Below are 8,515 nucleotides of genomic sequence, written 5' to 3' on the forward strand. Positions count from 1 at the left end.
GGGTTGAGAAGGGACAGGCCCTCAGCTCCTCTTGGGCTGGGAGCCATCGTGCAGGGTATGTGGGCAGTGTCCACAGGGGGCGGGGCCTTGACCTACCCCAGGAATTGGGCAGTCCAGCCAGGTGCTCCTGGCTGGGCTCCTGCCAGCCGGCAGCTTCTCAGGCACTGCAGGAGGGTGGGGCTGGTGGCTGGTACAGCCCTGGGTGCTGGCAATTCTCTCAGGGGGAGGCCACTCTTGCAGGCCTCTGGGACAAGGTGCCAGACTAGTTTGGGGCCCCAGGCAGGGGTTTCCATGGTGAAGAGCTGAGGAGCTGGGGAGTGAGCAGGGAGTTGGTGGTGATGGCTGGAAGGAGGAAGCCTTGTTGACCGATCCCATGAACTTGTGAGCTGCATGCTGGGGCGAGACTGGCAGCAAGCTTCCCTTCTAGATGGGGAGCCATGGACCAAGATGGTCGGTTTTGGGGTCAGGCTGTTCTGCGCTCCTAGCCCTCCCCCAGGTGTGAATGTTGCACCCTTAGTTTCTAACCCCTGGTGTACTCCATGGCCTTCCCATCAGACCCTGTGTTGAGAGACCCTGGGCCAGCCTCCCCCATCAGGTCCCATGCCAATCAGCCAGCTCAGGGGCCTGGTCTGCATGGTCTCCCCCCTTTCTACGTTCACGCATCTGTTCCCTTAGGAGGGGAAAGCGCCCCTCTCGGCATTGTGCCTTTCTCCCACCATCCCCTGCCCCACTGTGGCTCCCTCTGCCAAGAAGCACCTACTGGGCGCAAGCCCCTGCCAGGGCTGTGCAGAGTGGCCAGCCCAGTGCCTCAGCCTGCTCTGCCCACACCAGCAAGAAGATGGGATTTGCTTGCTGACTGCAAATATCTTATCCTTGGGCCGTGGCAAAGATAAGATAGGCTGCCGCCTCTGCTGATTCCCAGGGGCTAGCCACCCCTCCGCCCCCTTTATCTCCCATTCAGGAAGGTTCCGTGGAATGCCGCTGAAGGAGAGTGATGTCATTACAGAAAAGGCATTGAATTCACGGATATTTATACTAAAAAAGCAGCCTACTTGCACCCTCCCCTGGTTCAGTTGTAGCTGCATGACTGGCCACCTGCCTCACAAGTTCATGGGACGCAGCATGGTACAGCGGCAGGAGAGAACCGGTCTTCTACCAGCGGATTCTGACAATAGTCCCGGAGGTGGATGTTCCTGTATTTCCTCCTTTTGTTTCCAGATGAGCACACTGGGTCTTGGGGCAAGACATTTGCCCAAGGTCACTTAAAGTGGGGGGGCAGGGATCTGAGCCCAGGCCCACCTGGCTAAATCTGTGCCGCTCCAGGCTCAGCAAGAAGAGGGGCTGCGGGGGGTGAGAGTGACAAAAGGTGTTGAATGAATGAGGATCCCTCTGCTCTCCTGTGCCTGAGGCCCCTGGGCCGGTGACACTGCCCTGCCAGCCCAGGGTCTCAGCAGCCCTCCGGTCTGCCAGCTCCCAGTGCTTCCCCATGTTCCTTTCCAACAGGCAAGAACCCAAGAAGCCAGCGCTCCCTTCAGCCAGAGGAGCGGAGGTTGGGAAGGGGATGGAGAGGGGGGTGTTGCTCTGGGCAAATGCAAGGTGCACTGAGGATTTGGGGTCAGTGGGAGGAGGGCAGGAGGAAGAGAGGAGCCAACTTTGGCTCATTGACGCCTTGCCTTCAGCCTTGAAGTGGAAAATCACCGCGGAGGCGGAGAGAAAGGAGGCTCAGCCCTTTGTGGCCCAGGGAACGGAGAGTTGGACGGAGAGTTGGACGGGGAGGACGAGGGAGGGAGGGCTTCAGCAGCTCCACCCAGTTTGGCTCGCCTCGGGTCTGTGCGGTTTCTTCCTGCACCTGTGAGCGGGTGTCCAGGTGTGTGAGAATCCACGGGACTAGGGCTCAGGTGGAGGAGCGGAGTCTATGACGGCGAATGGACGCTGCCTATGAGCATGTGTTTACCGAGGACTGGGGATTGTGGGTGCAGAGAGGTGTGTGTCCTGTGTGGTGGGTGCGTGAGCATCTGTGATTGTCCGGGGAGAACAGCATGTCCCATTCCTACCTCTACAGCCACCTCTACAGCCGAGGGAGGCCTTCGAGAGCTTGGCAAACAGCCCGAGGAGCAGTGAACAGGGAAAGGGCAGGGCCCCAGGGCCCCAGAGAGGGAACAATAAAGGGCCCCGGATCAAATTTGTTGCCGAGAAGGCTAAAGGGTAAATTAGTAATTGTCTCCTCACAAAGAAATACATTTCAGTCCCAGTGGCTACGGAGGCAGAGGAAAAGAAAACGCGCTGAAGTTACATCCAGAGAAATGAGATTAGACAAAGAAAAATTAGCCTCTTGACTCAAGGTTACTAGCCTCTGGACTCTCTTAAGGGTCAGGAGGAGGAGTTTTAATATTAGAACAAGTCCCATCTTTTTAAGGTGGGAAATGGAAAATTCTGCCTGGGAATGCTCACACACACCCATTTCTTAATTCGTGTATTCATCCATTCAACAGTTTTTGGGGTTCTACTCTGTCAGGCTTTATGGGGGATATGGAGATTCTTGTATGATCTTTTTGCTCCAATTGCCCAGTGCTGTGGGGGTGAAACGCAGGTAGTTCTGATAACCCAGAAAGCCAGTGGTAAGCATCTGTGGGGGAATGCAGATGGGGGTCCTCCCAAAGGACCGGCCCCCAACCGTCCAGTCCTGGGCCATCTCCAGAGGGGAGGCCGGTGGTGGTGTGATGGCAAGCTGAGGGCACCTATCGGGGTTCCTTTCCCCAATCCGCCCTGGGCAGTGGTGCGGCAGGTTAGAGGGACTCCTCCAGAACAAGGAGCAGCCACTGGCTGTGGTTAGAGACCAAGTGTCAGGAGAGGGCGAGGGGACATTCCTTTCTTGCCTGCAGTGGGGGTGGGCACAGAGGCCTGAGTCCCAGGGAGGACCAGGGGTTGGGTAGGGACAGATCAGCATCACTGGGCAGGGGGAAGGGAGGGTCGTACAAACATCTCCACACCACGGCTGTCACACCATCTCACCCACTGTTGGCAGGACCTGACTTTTGAGCTGTGTTTCCATTGGAGAGATGTGGCTCCGTGTGGGAACGGACCATGACGCTGCTGCTGATGCTATGCGTTACCACTTTCCTGCTAGTCAATGTGCTAGGAGCTTTAGCTATATTTTTTCCTTCATTATTTCAAAAAACTGTTTCTTGAGCGCCTCTTCAGGGCAAGACCTCTGCTGGGTGCTGGGGGATAGAGCAGTAAACAAGACACATACAGTCGCTGCCCTCCTGGGAGGAGCTGGAAAAGCAAAGAGCCAGTTGTCACATAATATGATATGTGCTGTGACGAGAGTCAGACTCTGAGAACTCACAGGGAGGTGCTTAGCACAGGAGGGATGGCAGGGAAGATTTCTGGAAGCGGCCGATGTCTGAGCTGAGGAGTTAAGGACAATTAGAAGCATGAAGGAGAGGCCAGTGGTGGTGAGGAGAGTGCCCCAGGCTGGTGTGCGCATGTGCACGGGCTGGGGGTGAGCATGTGCAGCCCTGGACCGGAGAATGTCTGTGTTTACAGGTGGAAGGTGCTGAGAAATGTAATGGAAAAGGGGAGCCAGGGCCAGATCGTCCAAGGAACCTCAAAGTCAAATGAATGATTTTGGAGACTTCATTCGGGCATGGGGAGCCACGGGAGGCTTTTATGCAGGGGAATGAAGAGATAAGAGTTGTTCTATAGCCCTAACCAGTTTGGCTCAGTGGATAGAGCATTGGCCTGCAGACTCAAGGTTCCCAGGTTCAATTCCGGTCAAGGGCATGTACCTTGGTTGCGGGCACATCCCCAGTAGGGAGTGTGCAGGAGGCAGCTGATTTATGTTTCTCTCTCATCAATGTTTCTAACTCTCTCTCCCTCTCCCTTCCTCTCTGTAAAAAATCAATTAAAAAAAAAAAAGTTGTACTCTATTTGGAAAGTTTCCTTAGACTGCAGGGTAGAGAACAGTCTAGCGGTGGGGAGGACTACGAGGCATGCAGGCTTGAGGAGGTTACTGCAGTAGTCCAGGCTGCAGTGAGAGTGGCCTGGGTTAAGGGGAGGGCCAGGGGGATGGATTTCAAAATTGTGTAGTGCTCTCTGCTTGGCTGTGGAGCGTGAAGATGGGGGAGAAGGGTCTAGAAAGACAGGCTACTGGTTTCAGCAACTAAGCAAATTGTGTTGTCTGTTGCTGGGATGGGAAATCCAGGAGAAGGGGCTTGAGTTCACCACAAATTACAGAGTGGGGCTAAAGTGGGGGCAAGAGTAGGTTTACAGTTGTCTGTATGGAAAATAATACAATAATTAATACGTAAACTCTGTTTTGAGTATGCATAACTGTAAACCTACTTTTGCCACACCGGTATTACTCTCTCCCATTTTACAGATGAGAAAACTGAGGCTAAGGGAGCAAAAGTAACTTGTGGAACCCAGGTAGCGGCTGACCTGGGATTTAAACTTACGACAAAATAAGTCCAAGCTCATTGTTCTTCCTATCACAGGGCTCGCCTGTGCGGGGGCTGACCTTGGGGAAGGGTTTGGTCTGCAGCCAGCATGAGCTGCAGTTTTTCTGTGGGTGGAGGCTGGGCCACAGTGAGGAAGGGAGAGGTCAAGCCAGGGAAGAGGTGCAGGAAGTTCAGTTTTGCAGGAGCCGCCCCTTTAAGGCAAATGAAGCTCTGGCAGCTTCAGAAAGGAACGAATGGAGAGACCCTGAGGCCCAGCCCCCTGGATCCTGCAATTTAGGGTTTCTGTCCTCAAGGCTCCCTGACCTTTTGGAGCCCCCCTGACACCCCAACTTCTACCTCCAGCAATAAAAGCCACCACAAGCACCAGGACAGTTCTGAGAGCTTTCCTTTCAGGGCACGTCCATAGGAATAATTCCAGGAGCCTCATCACCTCTTGGGAGTAGAGAGCATACCTAGCCCGGCCAGTGTGGCTCAGTGGTTGAGCACTGACCTATGAACCAGGAGGTCACGGTTCGATTCCAGGTCAGGGCACATGCCCGAGTTGCATTCTCGATCCCCAGTAGGGGGTGTGTAGGAAGCAGCCAATCAATGATTCTCTCTCATCATTGATGTTTTTCTCTCTCTCCTTCTCCCTTCCTTTCTGAAATCAATAAAATTATTTTTTAAAAAAGAAAGCATACCTGTGGGTCTTCATGTGGCTCGGAGCAGTAGCGCTTGGCTCAGAAGGAGCTCCATCAGAGTTTGTGCTCTTGAATTGCTTCTGTGTCTACTAGGACCCAGGTGTTGGACTCCTGGTTAGTCACTGGAAATTGAAAAGACCCAAAGTCACGCACCCCCGGGGATGAGGCTGGCTGTAGACCTTAGCGGACACAGGGTGCTGGGGCTGCCCCCCTCTGTCCTGTATCTCCCCCCAGCCCTGCCACCAGGAGTCCCAACTTCATGAAATGTACTCTGCTCTCTAAGTGATGTCCTCAGACTGCACTGGAGCCGCCTGGAGTACTGGTTAGAAATGCAGATTCAGCCCTAACTGGTTTGGCTCAGTGGCTAGAGCGTCGGCCTGAGGACTGAAGGGTCCCAGGTTCGATTCAGTCAAGGGCATGTACCTTGGTTGCAGGCACATCCCCAGTAGGGGGTGTGCAGGAGGCAGCTGATCAATGTTTCTCTCTCATCGATGTTTCTAACTCTCTATCCCTCTCCCTTCCTCTCCGTAAAAAAATCAATAAAATATATTTTTAAAAAATGCAGATTCTGGTGGTCCTAGGCTGAGAATCTTCAGTGGAGGCCTGGGGGGGTGGTGCCTCACATTGGCATTTTAAACCCTGTCCCCCATAATTCCCAGGCACTGTGTGAGGAGACTGGAGGGAAGTTTCTCCCACATGAAAACTGAGGGCCCTGGCCTGAGGCCTTGAATGGGAGTTGCCCTACCCCTGACCTTGCACTGTTTGGCGACTGTAGCGGGGTTGCCAGGGGAACGTGTAACTTCCTGGCGTTGGCGGTTTTCCTCTCCTTGGCCTTATCTCAGCATCTGACACCCAGTCCAGGGCCCGTGCTGGTCTCACACGTAGGTGGGAAATGGGTGCCAGCCAAGTGGAGGTGAGTCCAGGCACCACTGCCACGCTGGCCCAAGGACCTGGGATGGGCCGGAGGGTGGAGATGAGGTTTTGAAGGGGGTCGGGGGAGGCCGTAGATTCCTTAATGCCTTTTTTCTTGGCCTGGGGGATATCTATCCAGTGGGAATGTGGCCAGGTTGGGGGAGGGGTGGGGATGTACGTGACCAGCAATGGGGCTCTCTCTGTCACTTCTCTGGAGATTCAGTTCCTCACTCATTGGGTGGAGGGCACCACTATCAGGCAATATTGCCCTTCTGGCCTGTGTCCTCTCCTCCTTCCTTCCTCTTCACTCTGGATCCAGGGTGTCCAGCTGCAGGCACCCCCCAGTAGTCCCCACTTCTGCTCCCACCCCCATATCCCTTCCCCACACCCCTACTCTCTCCCTGGTGCCCACAATCTTTCTCCTTGGTCCTGAATTTCTTCGTTCCTCATACCCTCTCCCTGCTTCTGCCCTGTGCCTGGTCTCTCAGGCTGTAAGGATGAGAGAGAGAGAGTTTTGAAGAAAGAGGGAAGGCAGCAAATACTTCGAGTGAAATAATTTATGCATTTAAATGTTTGTGCGTTCACCCTCCTTTGTTTTCGAAGGACTTGAAGGTAGTGTTTGAGAGTCCAAGTGTTCCAGGAAGAAGAGGGGAGAAAAGTGACCTTCCCGGCGCCCTTGCAACTGAGGATTTGCAGTCTGATTCCGGTTGTGTTTAGACTGCACGCCGGACAAAGCCATTTCCCCACGCCCATCGCCCACCCACCGTCCTCTGCTCTGGAGGAAGGAAAAGGGAAGAAAAGCAGCAGGCACCGTGTCAATTGACTGTTGAGCCTGGTCTTCTCTTCACAGAGCCTCTCTTTCGGGCTACCGCCCCATCTCCCAGATAAGCAAACAAGGCCCAAGTGGGTGGGCAGGTTGCCCAAGGTCTCTCAGCTGTACGTGGTGAGCCAGGGCTCAAACCCTGCTAGTCTGGCCCCTGCTTTCCTTCCTCACTGTGTGGCCCCAGGCAGGCCACGCGTGGGGGAGCTGCTAGGCTGTCCTAGATGGAATTACTGGCTATGAGCAGCCTAGAAGAATCGGTGCTTTTCTGAGAACTGAGTGGGCATCCCAGAATTCTCTCCACAGGCAACCGGTAACCCCTAAAATAGGAGCAGAGCTGCACAGGGCCAAGGAGGCAGGCCCAGAGGAAGGAGGTGGGGCTGTGTCCTGAAGAATCCCCAGGATGTGTGTAGCATGGAGGTCAGAAAAAACACGAGCAAAATAGACCATCACCAACAAAAAATCGCATACATGTAACACAGACGCTTCTGCGGCAATGTGGCAGCCCCATCATTTTTGTTCATTCCACATATGTGGCCTCCTACCCTCATCCCACACTCACTCTCAGCATCTCTGATTCCTGTGTTCAGAAGGGCAGGTTTCTAAATGCACTTCAAGGAGAGAGGGGAGGGAGGGAGGGAGGAAGGGAGGGAGGGAGGGAGGGAGGGATGGAGGGAGGGAAAGTGGGGAGAGCCAGGAATCAGTCTTTCTTCTCACACAGGAGACATGCTCAAGTGAGAGTCCAGACTTGTCATTTTAACCAAATGGCTCCTCTGGGTCTTGTCTCCCAGACTCGTCCCATTTAAATGTGCTTATTCATCACAGAGTCAAAATTCCAACCCCTCCCGCCTCAGCCAGTGTGTGGAGCACCTCAGACGGCCCGCATTGTGGGGCCTGCCTGACCAGCCCCCAGGAAGGCTCCAAGGCCCAGTGGGGTGAGGAGGGGCGGTGGGACCCAGGCCAACCCAGGGTTGCTGGGCTCTGCTCCCAGCTCCTCTCCTGGCGTGGAGCTCCTGGCTCCTGGCTCCTGGCTCCTGGCTCCTGGCCCCTAACCAGCAATCCATGGTTCATTCGGAGACATCTCTGGGAGTGGCAACCCAGTAGGAAGAGTCACGCAGCCAGAGGTGGGGTTAGGATTGGGCTGATAATCTAGATACCTGTTATTCCTCAGGCACCTTCAGCTTCTTCTTCTTCTTTTTTAAAAAAATATATTTCATTAATTTTTTACAGAGAGGAAGGGAGAGGGAGAGAGAGTTAGAAACATCGATGAGAGAGAAACATCGATCAGCTGCCTCCTGCACACCTCCCACTGGGGATGTGCCCGCAACCCAGCTACAGGCCCTTGACCGGAATCGAACCTGGGACCCTTCAGTCCGCAGGCCGACGCTCTATCCACTGAGCCAAACTGGTCAGGCACCTTTAGCTTCTTAAATCTTCTCCATTGTTCTCGCCTGTGGGGCAGTGAGACCGAGCAGATGGGAGTGAAATGAGAGGTTGGGGATGGTATAGAATGAAGACCCCAAAGATGCCAGCAAGTAGAAATGAGAGGAAGAAAGGAAGGGCTCAGGGGAGAAGGTGGGAGAAGGCAGTGAGGGGACGAATGAGCACCCTCCCACCCCCACTGGATGTGGCTGCCATTT

Source organism: Eptesicus fuscus, chromosome 22 (genome assembly GCF_027574615.1).
Source record: "Eptesicus fuscus isolate TK198812 chromosome 22, DD_ASM_mEF_20220401, whole genome shotgun sequence".
In the NCBI taxonomy this organism is placed as follows: domain Eukaryota; kingdom Metazoa; phylum Chordata; class Mammalia; order Chiroptera; family Vespertilionidae; genus Eptesicus; species Eptesicus fuscus.